Below are 14,473 nucleotides of genomic sequence, written 5' to 3'. Positions count from 1 at the left end.
ACTGATAAAAATGCTTAGATTATTCCAAAGCAATATTTGGACTGGTAACTTCAGTGATTTATATTTTCAATCCCCCACTCACTACCCACTCCTCCCTCCAGCAGAAACAAACACATAGCTAGGAGGTTAGGTGGAGGTACGTGTTACAAAGTCTTTCCAAAAACTATCCTGTTCCTTTTTACAAGGTTCCCAAAAGGATTTATGAAGCCATTTTGGTCAAACAACCAATCAATTGGAAATAAGTTCTAACAGCAAAGACAAGCCGAAAATCTTGAAGATAGGAATGATCCCCATCAATGACACATACATCAGATTAAAGTTAATTCCACAAATCCCCAGCTATGCTACATCATTCAAACTAGTTTCTATGGATCTCTGAGGTGATCTGAGTTGGCGATGAGCACTTTTTTTACACATGTATTTTGGAAATGCCTTAAATTTCAACCAGTTTGGATAGCCATAACTTACAACCAGTGTAGCTCATTACCACTAAGCTACCCAGGGACCCCAAGTTGATGTTTAAACCTGCACAGATCCACATAGAATGCTAAATTAAATAGATCTAGTCTTCCTTTAGTGAAGCAACTGGAGTCCAAAGACTGGAACCCATCACATTTCTTAGATGGCAGGATCGTAAATGGAACAGCGTATCTTGGAAAACACAGCTTTCATCCTACGCTGAATCTTATAATGCTGAATAAAGACAGAAGATTTTCCCATCTTTAGTCATATTAGTGCAACAATGGGACTTAAAGTAATGAAGGTTTATTTGTTAAACTAAGCTTTGTTGACTAAGAAACTTCAGTGAAATTTTGAAGTATCCCAGTCAGTAAAAAGAAAGTAAAATCTACATGTGGCTAAAATTGGAAAGCCCATGGGATATCTGGATGATGCTGCAGATTAGACATGGCTCTTTCACTTCAGGGAGCTTGGTTCAAATCCAATCCAGTTTGATGGGAAGATGTGGGGAATTTCAACACTGTTTCAAGTTAGCATGAGCCCACAGAAGAAAGCTGCTCTGAATTTGGGACTAAATTGGAAATCTCAATCAGAGAGACCACAGGAAAGGTTGGCTTGGGAAATGGAAATTATCACATTGGTGCAAAAGGAATGCTTATCTAAGGCCTTTGGCAAAGGTATGCCTTTTCTTAATTAAACGATCAGGAAACACTGGGTTCTCATTAATCTCATTGCTATTTGTGAGACCTTGCTGTGCACAAATTGGCTGTTGCTTTTCCTACAGTGACTACACTGCAAAAAGTACTTAATTGGCTGCAAAGTGCTTTGGGACGTCCTGAGGTCGTGACAGGTGCTATATAAATGCAAGTTCGTTCCTTCTGTTTGAGAACTACAATCCGTATTAAAACCATGGTTGGACCAAAAGGGTGGGGCCCTGCTTTATCAGATCGGAGTTCTGATTGGGTTTCCTAGTTTTTGGGTTAAACCGATAAGATGCAAAGTTTTCAAGTTGATGTTTAAAGTTAAAAATCCCGATGAGACATCAAAAATTGTAGAAAAAATTACCGAAAATAAAATAATCTCACCATGGGCTCTCCATAAATCATATGTAAAAGTCCCTACCTACACTATTACACTAAGAAACTGGTGACCAAGAGATTCATGATGCTTATGTTTCCTTATCTGGGTGAATCGTGGGTCCCACTTTCATTTAATTTTACACCTATTTTAACAAAAAATAAAACATTGAAAAAGCACCAAATTTAGTGAGCTGAACACAACCCCCCAAAAAAAATTATTACAGATAAACAGTGAAAACCAAAAAAGCTTAATTCTAATATCCAGCTGAGCCCATTAGTTCATGTTGCCCTGTATCTTGCGACACTCACCAAACACATCCCATTGTGGTTGAGTAATATTGTTTGACTAGGTGTCTGATCTGTGCCAATAAGTGCTTATCAGACTGGCCAAAGTCCAGCCTGTGAATCACTGCAACTCCAGTTGTGCCAGATCTTGGCGTGCAGCCTCCTGCCTGCTTGTGTTTTTTGTGCATAGCTCGTAAACGCCTGCATTAATCTCACTTTGAAACAATTAACCAGCCCTTGCTTCATAGGGTAAAGGAAAAGTAAACGTGATTTCTTCCAGCGAATGTAGGGGTTGCTCTGCCCTGACATGATTGTCTCTCTCAGTTGCCTGCCTAATTTAATGGTTGGTTATAGAGTGCAAGGAAACTGTATGGGGCACGGAAATTTCTCACCTGTATGGTTAGCGGTGTCTATGCATCATACGGGATTTCTTTCAGTTTCTTTTCCTAGATATTTTAAAAAATGTGTCACTTCATATTCACTGTTATAGTTGAAATGGTTGGACATTTAGTTCCTTTTGTACTCTTGTGTGATGTTAATCATCGAATATAAATTAGATGAATTAGGAGTTTCCATTTGTGTTGAAAACTGTCTCGTTTCAGAATTTAACTGTTTCTCTACTTTTAAAAAAAAAATTTGTGAATTTTTTTGTTCACCTCCAGGCTAGTGCGGAGGGTTGGTCGCACAGCACGGAGATTATACACAGGAGTAAGAAACTCCCACTGCTCTGCTTCAACAACATACCTTTGCCAATTCCTTCCAGATACGCCTTGTTGTGCCGTCTTGCCGTCCGGCGGAGGCGGGTGACCCCAATGGAGGGCTCTCTACGCTGGAGTCCACCCCTGCACCATTGGGAATCTGGGGTGGAGAGTGTTGCATGGAGCAGTCCGGTCAAATAGATTTCTAAGTCACTTCACAGACTCCCAGGCCGCCTGTAACTTTTACCGCCTGGATAAGTCCGTGTTCCATATTTACACCGAGTGTGAGGGGCAGCAGCCCCTGTTTCACTATTTGAAGGTGGCTGCTCCTCAACTTCTGGCTCCCACTTCAATCCCATGCTTCTGATCTTTGGGCCCAGTGCGGAAGGGGGTGGGCGGGTATGTCGGAGGACCTCCTCGTGGGTTTGCTCAGCCAGAGCTCCCACTCCTCATCACTGTCCATTATCCCTGTTGGAAGGTTTGAGTGTGTGGACACCAGGTGAAGATATGACCAGGCTCTGTTGTAATGTCCTCGATTATGTCAATGGGCACTGCGTTGTGTCATTTCTGGTGTGAAACCATCCGAATCACATTTAGGCAAATGATGTTTGACCAGCTCCAGGAGGTAATCTCACACCAACTGGGCTCATTAGGAAGCCAAGATTTAAAAGTTCCCCCACCTCTCACGATTGCAGAGCCTGTTGGTAAATCATTTTCTGGACTTCCACACAAAGAATAGGCATTTGGACAAGACGCCAGATAGGGGTTTATGAAACTGGAACTAAACACCTTCCTCAGAGGAAGATGGGGAAGTAAAGAGATGAAGGCATCTGGAGAGACATTTCGTTTGTCAACATGAAGATGTAATCGGCATTAGGAAGCCAATGAGTAGAGCCTGGTGTGTCTGTGCACAGAGCTTTGGTTTCCTGACCAGAGGATGATACAGAACCATCGTGTAACTGGGCTTGCTGGCCTCATGCTGCTCTCAGTAGATTCCAGTCTCCAAATCGCTACCTGAAATATAACTCTGCCACTTATTTCAATACACTACTCTACAAGCTAGGTATAGTCCATCAGGGTCATTTTATGACTTCATCCGCCTATGAGCACATCTCGGGAATTAGGATGCAGAGGTCAGAGGGCCGGGCGAGATTTTCCATCTGTGTGGCTTACTGATTTCTGCACCTGATTTCCCAATACACCGCAACCCCTCCCTATCTCTGTAACCTCCTCCAGCTCTACAACCTTCTGACCTCTTGTGCATCCCCCACTTCCTTTGCACCACCATTGGCGGCCGTGCCTTCAGCTGTCTAGGCCCTAAACTCTGGAATTCCCTCCCTAAACCTCTCTACCTCTCTCCCCTCCTTTAAGACGCTCCTTAAAACCTACCTCTTTGACCAAGCTTTTGGTCGCCTGTCCCGATGTCTCCTTTTTGTCTAATTACGCTCCTGTGAAGCGCCTTGGGACGTGTTATTACGTTAAAGGCGCTATATAAATGCAAGTTGTTGTTGTTCTAGAAGATGCTCCCAGTAGGCAGAGATCTGTGCCAAGATCACAAAGTCTAAGAGTTGCCCTAGTGTGTACCTTGATTCCTGGAGGAGTGAGTCAGCTGCCCATAATTGGAGCATGGCGAGTGATTTCACTTTAATAATCCCACTGCCTCAGCATTCAACTGTGCTGAATATTTAAATCTCCTGTAATTTACTTTTCATGATAACCTTAGTCTACGAAAATGAGAATCCGACTCCACGTATGATCAACGAAGATTAGAATGTGATAACATTACAGATGGATCATTTGTAAGCAATATTTAACAAACCACAGTTTAAGCAGCATATCTCATTTGGAAGACTGTTAATTTGGTGAGGAGAGTAGATGAGTATCATGTGATGTCTTGATCACTAACTCTGATCAGGACCTCGATCCTTCAGGAATCTTTCATATGCATCTTTTAGTTTTGTTCTCCAATTCTTTCCCCTCCTTTCCTGAAGGTGCTGACCTAGGGTATGAAGTCACTAAGTACCAGCCATCTCTCGCCGAGTGACTATTTTTTCATCTCTGAACCCAGATAGTGAGAGTTGGCCGGCTATTCAACCGGGTAGAAAATTCTCATCCTTGTCTTCAAATCCCTCCATGGCCTCGCCCTTCCCTATCGCTGTAATCTTTTCCTGCTCTAAAACCCTCTGAGATATCTGCCCCCCTCCAATTCAGGCTTCTTGCGCATCCCCAATTTTCATTGCTCCACCATTGGCGGCCATGCCTTCAGCTGTCTTGGCTCTAAGTTCTGGAATTCTCTCCCTAAAACCTCTCCGCCTCTCTCTCCTCCTTTGAGACGCTTCTTAAAACCTACCTCTTTGACCAAGCTTTTGGTCACCTGTCCTAATATCTCTTTATGTGGCTCAGTATCAATTTTTGTCTGATTACACTCCTCTCAATCGTCTTTGGGACATTTTACTACATTAAAGGCGCTATATAAATGCAAGTTGCTGTTGTTGTAGGCCTCGTTGCTGAGCCCAATCCTGCTGGCACCTGCGATCCACACGGAGGGGTAGAAATTGGTATGTGTTGCACCTATTTTTCAATTAGGAGGGGTGAGCAAAAGCTTGGTCAAAGAGACGGGTTTTAAACAGGGTCTTAAATCTTAGTGTCAGCCGTGGCTCAGTTGGTAGCACTCTCGCCTCTGAGTCAGAAGGCTGTAGATTCATGTGCTTAAGTCCCACTCCAGGGACTTGAGCACACAATCTAGGCTAACAGTCCCAGTGCAGTAGTGAGGGAGTGCTGCACTGTCGGAGGTGTTGTTTATCAGATGAGATGTTAAACTGAGGCCCTCTCACTGCATGTAAAAGATCCCATGGCACTATATCGAAGAAGAGCAGGGGACTTCGCCCCAATGTCCTGGCCAATATTTATCCCTCAACCAACATCAGTAAAAACAGATTATCTGTTCATCAACACACTGCTGTTAGTGGGAGCTTGCTGTGCGCAAATTGGCTGCCACCATTACAACAGTGCTTCTTCGACAGCACCTCCCAAACCCGCGACCTCTACCACCGAGAAGGACAAGAACAGCAGGCACATGGGAACAACACCACCTGCACGTTCCCCTCCAAGTCACACACCATCCCGACTTGGAAATATGTCGCCGTTCCTTCATCGTTGCTGGGTCAAAATCCTGGAACTCCCTTCCTAACAGTGCTGTGGGAGAACCATCACCACACGGACTGCAACGGTTCAAGAAGGCGGCTCACCACCACCTTCTCAAGGGCAATTAGGGATGGGCAATAAATGCCGGCCTCGCCAGCGACGCCCACATCCCATGAACGAATAATAAAAAACCTCAAAAATACTTCATTTTCTGCAAAGCGCTTTGGGACGTCCTGAGGTCACGAAAGGAGCTATACAAATGCAAGTCTTTCCTTCCTTAAAGGAAGCTGGGGAAGTAGAGAGATGAAGGGATCTGGAGAGACAATTCCAACAATTGGGATCTAGAAGGCTGGAGGCACAGCCGCCAGTGGTGGGGTTAAGGGAGAGGAGGATGCACGAGAGTCAGAGGAACAGAGAATCCTTGTGGGAGGGGAGCGGGGGTGTACACCGAAGGAGCTAACAGAGATAGGGAGGGGTGAGGCTATGGAAGGCTTTAAATGCGAGGATGAGAATTTTAAATCTTAAAGTGTGTGTGAGACCGGGGCCAATGTGGGTCAGTGAGGACAGGGGTGGTGGGCGACTGGAACTTTCTGCGGAATAGGATACGGGCAGCAGAGTTTTGGCTGAGATGAAGTTTACAAAGGGTGGAGGATGGGAGGCCAGCCAGGAGAGTTGTGGAGTAATCAAGTGTGGAGGTGACAAAGGCATGGTTTCCTCTTTATTGCAATACAATCACAGGGCCATTCGTAACATTAAAAGTCACTGGGAGTTTGGCATGGCTGAAGATTCATAAAAACATACACAGATGCTCCAATACTATACATGGATATTTATTACTATGCAATTTGTTACATTTTGGAAGATATTTAAATATTTACACATACATTAAGTGTACGCACTGCACTAAACAAAGTGTACTTCACTTTGCATGCTTTATGATACCATGTACAGCTTATTTTTACTTTCAGTGAGGGGTACATAAGATGTTGGACGTTACATTACAAATTACATTGCCGTGTAATGTACTAACAGAGGAAAGTCCTGTGCCGTGGAGCTGTGCAGACATTAGTTTTGTTACAATGGACTGTGTGCCAAACAGACAACTAAAGTGATGCATTACAAAGGATTAGGCCATTCAGCCCCTCGAGCCTGTTCTGCCATTCAATTAGATCATGGCTGATCTGCATCTTAACTCCATCTCCCTGCCTTGGTTCCATAACCCTTAATACCCTTATCTAACAAAAATCTATCAATGTCAGTTTCAAAATTTTCATTTGACGACCCCCAACCCCAGCCTCAACAGCTTTTTGGAGGAGAGAGTTCCAGATTTCCACTACCCTTTGTGTGAAGAAGTGCTTCCTGACATCACATTAGAGGAAAAAGGTTTAAAATTCACAGGGCTCAAGTGAAAGCGGAATTTAGGAGAATAATTTTTCTCAGCAATACACTTCAACTTGAGAATGTGTTGAATAACTTATTCAAAAAGGAGTTGGATAAATAACTGGCCGGGAACAGCATTGGAGGCTCTGGAGATAGGTACAGATTGAGAGGACTAAATGGCTCACACAATCCTGCAAAAAAAAAAGTCATTCATTAGCAAAGAAAAGAAAAAACTTGCAATTATATAGCACCTTGACTCAGGATGTCCCAAAGCGCTTTACAGCCAATGAAGTACTTTTGAAGTGTAGACACTGTTGTAATGTAGGAAATGCGGCAGCCAATTTGCGCAGAGCAAGATCCCACGAACAGCAACGAGATAATGACCAGCTAATCCGTTTTAGTGATGTTGGTTGAGGGATAAATATTTGCCAAGGGAGAACTTCCCTGCTGTAGTTCCATGGAATCTCGGTTTAATGTCTTATCAGAAACATAGCACCTCCGACAGTGCGGTACTCACTTAGTACTCCACTAATGTATCAGTCTAGTTTTTGTACTCAAGTGTCTGGAGTGGGACTTAAACCCACACCTGCTGATTCAGAGGCGAGAGTGCTACCCACTGAGCCACGGCTGCCACCTACAACTGCCACACACCCCATGATGCTGCTGTAAGTGAGTGACTGTTGCAAAAAAAAGGGAGTTGTACGACTATCTGGTTGGGAGTGCGATTGAAAGTTATAGGAGACAAATACTCCCCTCGATCCTATGGTGATCGATTGGCGGGGAGGTTCATTTATCTGGACGATAGCAGGCAGCAGCTGCACACTGGAGAAGTGAGGATTGGTGAATGTCCTGGAGTTTTGCTCGAATACCTATGGGATCAGGGAGTGCTTACACAGATCAAGTGGCTGGGGTAGACTCCATAATAGAGTAGGTTGTACGTGATGTGTGGTAGGAGGGGGCTTGATAGGCCGTAGGGTCTCGCCCCTCCCTATCTCTGCAAACTCCTCCAGCCCTACAATCCTCCGAGATCGCTGCGCTCCTCCAATTCTGGCCTCCTGCACATCCCCGATTTTCATCGCTGCACCATTGGCAGCCGTGCCTTTGGCTGCCTAGGCCCTAAACTCTGGAATTCTCTCCCCAAACCTTCTTTAAGTCGCTCCTTAAAAACCTACCTCTTTGACCAAGTTTTTTGGTCACCTGTCCTAATATCTCTTTATGTGGCTCAGTGTCAACATTTTGTTTGCTAACGCTCCTGTGAGGCGCCTTGGGACGTTTTTACTGCGTTAAAGGCATGTTGATGTTGTTCTCCTTCTGTGTTTTCTTACGTTAAATATGAACGGTTGAGAAAATGCCACGACTGCTGCATTTCCCTGACTGGCCAGCAGTGACGTCTCATCCAACTTCAGCTGAATTCTGCACTGCAATATCTTGTCAAGCTCAAATGAATGAGACTAATTGCAGCATCCACATTCCTCCATGGGCGAGATCAGAGGACCTGGGATCTCCTGATCTGTACAATTCAGTACCAAATCGGGGGAATCCTCTGTGACATTAATTGAAGACAGGTAGAGTTTAGACTGAGATAATCACAGAATTTACATTCCTTCAATAGCCTTCCTCTTTCACCAAAACACCAGCTTGTTTGACTGGACATGTGTTTATTGAGTGCAGAGTTAGTCATCAGGGAGAAAGCCAAAATCTTCATTGCTTTTCTGTAGATTCAATTTCAAAATTGGCTCTTCAGATGTGAAGAACAATGAACAGAGCAAGTTGTTCTTGCCATCTAACGTACTACCCAACCCTTTGAGAAAAGGCTATTTGTATTCAAACAGTGATCTGCTCGGAAGGAGATGAATTCCTTGAAATGCACCCAGTAACTACATGTGATAGCATTTGAGGAACAGAACAGGAAATGTTTGCTGTGAAATGTTTCCAAACATTTTCTCATGTGAAAAAGGAATTTAGGATAAGTGAAACAAATGTCTGTTATCGTTTCCAGGATTACATTCTCGACAAATGCGGGAGTGGGAAAAAAAAACACACAGGTGGAAAACGCAGTTAACCTTTTCTTTCTGTTCAGCTCACTGTACAATACTTTGCTTCATTTTTTTTATGCATGATGTGAATTAATTCATCTGATAAACGTTGTCTCGTTTACTCCCTGAAATACAGCAGATCCAGAAATAGAAAGAGTCATGATTGCGCAGTCACTTTGTAAGGTAAGGATATCAAGGGATACGGAGCAAAGGTGAGAAAATAGGGTTGAGGTACCAATCAGCCACAATTTAATTGAATGGTGGAATATAATGATTCCGAGGCTAAAAGGGTTAAATTATGAGGACAGGTTGCATAGACTAGGCTTATATTTCTTTAAGTATAGAGGATTAAAGGATGATCTAATTGAGGTGTTTAAGATGATTAAAGGATTTTATAGGGTAGATAGAGAGAAACTATTTCCTCCGGTGGGGGGAGTCCAGAACAAGGGGGCATAACCTTAAAATTAGAGCCAGGCCGTTCAGGGGTGATGTCAGGAAGCACTTCTTCACACAAAGGGGAGTGGAAATCTGGAACTCTCTCCCCCAAAAAGCTGTTGAGGCTGGGGGTTAATTGAAAATTTCAAAACTGAGATTGATAGATTTTTGTTAGGTAAGGTTATTAAGGGTTATGGAACCAAGGCGGGTAAATGGAATAAAGATACAGATCAACCATGATCTAATTGAATGGCGGATTAGGCTGGAGGGGCTGAATGGCCTACTCCTGTTCCTATTTACCGACAGCAGCCTGGGAGCAGGGTGTCTCGAACCCACTTAGTGGCAACTAGACAAAGAAAAGGGATTAAAAATACATTTAAAAAGTTGGAAAAAATACATTGTTCCTCTCTCTCTTTCCTTCACTTGGACCCTGCAGACACTGCACTGTTCCTTAACCAATGGGCAAGGGTTATGCTGGGAGAGGGGTGGGGTTCTAAGACACATCTCGGCAGCTAGTTACGGAAGGCGCAAGAGACCGGGAACGTTCCTCCAGCTTAACTGATCTCAGTGGGATACCAGCAGGAGCTACAATTAGTCTCAGCACCCCAGAGTTAGAGTTAGAAAAAATAACTCATCCAACATTTCCGTTCTTGATTGCGATCCAGGGACCCCCAGCTGGAGATTTCATTTGTTGGGGTATTGGATGAGGGCAGGTTCAAGATTGGATGGAATGCCCTCAGCAGTCGAACAGCTGGTCTGCCGTGGATCACCAGTAAAGTTTGGCCACTTGGCCGAGGTACTGGAGGGAAGCTGGTGTTCGTGGAACTTTACCGCTGCACCAAAACGACGACAACAACTTGCATTTATATGGCGCCTTTAACGTAGTAAGACGTCCCAAGGCGCTTCACAGGAGCATTATCAGAGAAAATTTGACACCGACCCATGTAAAGAGATACCAGAACAGGTGACCAAAAGCTTGGTCAAAGAGGTAGGTTTTAAGGAGCGTCTTAAAGGAGGAGAGAGAGGCGGAGAGGTTTAGGGAGAGAATTCCAGAGCTTAGGGCCGAGGCAGCCGAAGGCACGGTCACCAATAGTGGGGCAAAGAGGCCAGAATTAGAGTAACACAGAGTTGTAGGGCTGGAGGAGGTTACAGAGATAGGGAGGGGGGCGAGGGCCATGGAGGGATTTGAACACAAGGATGAGAATTTTAAAATCGAGGCCTTGCTGGACCGGGAGCCAATGTAGGTCAGCGAACACAGCGGTGATGGGACTTGGTGCAAGTAAGGATACAGGCAGCAGAGTAAGTGCCTTCAGGTGAAGAGGGAGAAAAATTGAAGAAAATACAAAGACTCTAATCATTCTCAAAGAGCTGCATCTTTCTGCCAGGAATCACCTATTCCTTTACTGCCCTAGAAATTTCCTAAGAGGAATGTTTCTCCCTTCCCCCCACACATACACACCAAACAAACGTTCCCATTATCCAATTATCCCATTTAAGCAAACATTGTAGGACAGATAGAGAATGAATTGGTTTGATCAGTAAATATTGCCTTTAAACAAATGACCCCATTAACAGGGTAACTATTGACTGACAGGTAATGAACGTTTAAATAGCAACCAGTTACACCTGGTACTCCCAGTAACTTATGCTTAAAAATGCATTTGAACTGCACGCTGGTGAATGATGTCCGTTCTTCACTGGAGTTACTGGAGATATTTGCCGCGTATCTGAGGCGGGGAGTGGGGTCGGAGTGGAACAGAGAGCTACATGACTACCTGCTAATGATAAGCCTGTGAATAGATCTTTTCCACCTGTGTGCACAGGTAGAGTTCTCAGGTGTCAGGTACATTCCATTGTACTTTGACCCCTGACATCTGACCCTGATCTTAATCCCCCTGCTACAAACACATTTACATTCCGGCTTGATTTACAAATCTGAATTGCTTCAGGATTTGAAACTCCAAATCAGAATGCGCAGTCCAGAAGGTGAAGATTAAAGAAGGGGAGACATCTTTCAATGCAGCTCACCCACGTGTGCATCTGACACAGGCGAGATTTGTTCATTGACTCCAAACTGCGAACAGCAATGCCTTTTTAAGGGGCAGAGCGCTCTGCTACCCACGCACGGCGTTTCCAGGAGACTTGGACGCACATGGCTGGTATCTCCTGTCCTCAATATGTGTGTCTACGAGGCACAATGGAGATCAGGACAGTTTTCATTCCCAGATGCTCACCAGGAGCCAGGAATTTGTTTGTAGGGTAGTTATCGGTTTTGTGGAAGCAATTACAGGTAATAAACAGGTGTCTCGCCCGACCGTCAATTCCTTGTCGACCCCACTCTCAATTTGGTAAAATACCCCATTTATATTCCAGTGGAAGCAGCTCCAAAATATGGTAAAGATATCAGTATTCCAAATTCTCCTTATTCATAACATTGGGGGAGTTTCCTACATTACAACAGTGACTACACCTCAATCAGCATCACTAAAACTATTATCTGGTCATTATCGCCTTGCTTTTTGTGGGACCTTGCTGTGCGCAAATTGGCTGCCACGTTTCCTACATTACAACAGTGACTACATGTCAAAGTTACATTATTGGCTGTAAAGCGTTTGAGATGTCATGAACGGCACTATATAAATGCAAGCCTTTCTTTTTACAGGACAGCAATGTGAAAATGAGCCTCAGTACCATTTTTGACTGCAATAGAACAGAGAGATCAAAATCACATCATGGTGTTCTGTGCCTGTATGCTATCTCCAGAGGCAGCACTGTAATATAAATGAGATATAAATGCAAATGATTCAATTCTCCCTCCACTTTTCCTCACCGAAGGGGAAGTGTCTCACACCCATTCCCTGGACAACCCTAAAACACGTCATTTGACACCATCTGAAATATTCCCTATTCAAGATACAGCAAACCACATGAGCAGGTAATACAGACCAATCAAGGAAACACAAAGGGTTTCTTGTTAGTGTGTGTATATATATATATATATATGTATATCTCATTACGTTGGTCAACATTTTAATAGGACTGTAAGTCGTGGCCTCTTAGGAAAGGATGATTTCCATTTTGATTCAAAACTTTTTAAAGAAAAGAACTTGCATTTTTATAACGCCTTTCATGACTTCAAAATGACGCAAGGTGCTTCACAGCTAATGAAGTATTGGTATCTCGTGTTTACTGTGACTTGTAACTCATCTGCCACCAATCCAGCTAGCTCAACACAGAATTGGTATCAAAGAAAGAAACAAAGAATTCGCATTTATAGCCTTTTGTAACCTCAGGACGTCCCGAGGCTCTTTACAACCAATAGAGTACTTTTTGAAGTGTAGTCACTCTTGTAATGTGGGAAACACAGCAGTCAATTTGCACACAGCAAGGTCCCATTCACAGTAATGACCAGATAACAAGTTTCAGTGGTGTTGGTTGAGAGACAAATGTTGGCCAGGGCTGAGGGGTGAGGTTTGGGCTCAGGACCTCAGCTGAGGGTTAGGGTTTGGGCTGAAGTAAGTTTTGGGTTGTGGGTTAGCATTTGGGTTGACAGTTAGACTTCAGCCGAGGGTTTGGGCTTGGGCTGACGCTAGGATTTGGGCTGAAATGTAGAGCTTGGACTATGGTATAGGGCTTCGGATGAAGCTAGGGTTTGGGCTGAAGTAGGTTTTGGGTTGTGGGTTAGGATTTGGACTGAGATGTGAGGCTTGGGCTGTGGGTTTGGGCTTCGGACGAGGGTTAGCACTTGGGATGCGGATTAACAGTGAGGGGAAAGCGAATGGATTGTATAGAGACGGAGAGGGAAGGTCAGGGTTGGTAGCTAGTGTGAGCAGGAAGGTTTGGTCTGACTGAGCATCTCGTGGGAGGGAGGATCTCAGTTTAGGAGCCAAATGGGCAGGGAAGAAATGAAACCAGAGCCCAGAATGGATACATATGTTAAGAAAAAAAATGCTTTGCGATATCTACACGAAACTTGTTATATTTTCTGGAAAAATTAATAATTTGCTCTTATTAAGCGGGACCAACATTGCGAGCCGTGTCAAATATTGCAGGGGCTGGACCAAAGGTACACAGGTGGGGAAGGGGGGTGGAACAGTAAACCTTCTAAACAAATTTCACTTTAAGCGCTGCTAGATAGCAGCCAGGAACGTCGAAGCTCGTTGAGTTGCCCCCTTACTGCTGTCCCGACTGAGATCAGCTGAACCCAGCACAGAGCTAGGGTTGAACCAGGGACTTTCATGCTCTGTATGATTCAATTCCACATTGGGCAGTACATTGACCAACTGGAACCTCAGGCACTGTTACTGTTCTTCCATATCCATTAATCACTTGTATTTGAAGCAAAAATTTTCCAGGATACAATACTTTATATTTCCCCCTCCCCCCTTTTTCTGGAGGGAATTGTATGTGGCTGCAGCAGGGATTCCAGGCAGTCCGCAGGTGCTAAATGTCCTCAAACTATAAGTAATAAGTAATTACTGTATATACTGTAGAACAATGGTGCTTATCTCTGACCCCACCAGGGCCTGCCCGTAGCCCACCGGTGAAAGATCACAGTGAGGCAAGTCTCTAATGGCTGACCCCACCTGTGCATTCTTCAGAAGGTCAATGAAACAAAAGGCAACTTTATCTGCAGTGACTCAGCGAAGGATAAAGGGATGGGGGGGGGCGGTGGGGGGCGAGGGGGGGATGAGGGGAGGGGGGTAGAATTAACCCCGTGAGGACCATAATCAGATGTTAGGTTCATTTCTCCCTTATTCTTCACAGTGGACTAAACTTGTAACAGTCGACAACGTGGCATGATGTTGTTTTTAAGGGAAAAAAAATCTTTACTTTTATAAACTTCAGAAAACCTGCGAAAAATTCCAGGAATTTTCCCCTTTAGCAAGAACTTCAGCAAGGGAAAAACAATTAAAAGAGTTTCAACGCAACTCTATAAAAATTCCAACACTGATAT

The sequence above is a fragment of the Heptranchias perlo genome, chromosome 33, assembly GCF_035084215.1.
Source record: "Heptranchias perlo isolate sHepPer1 chromosome 33, sHepPer1.hap1, whole genome shotgun sequence".
Lineage (NCBI taxonomy): Eukaryota > Metazoa > Chordata > Chondrichthyes > Hexanchiformes > Hexanchidae > Heptranchias > Heptranchias perlo.
This window is presented reverse-complemented; position numbering follows the sequence as displayed.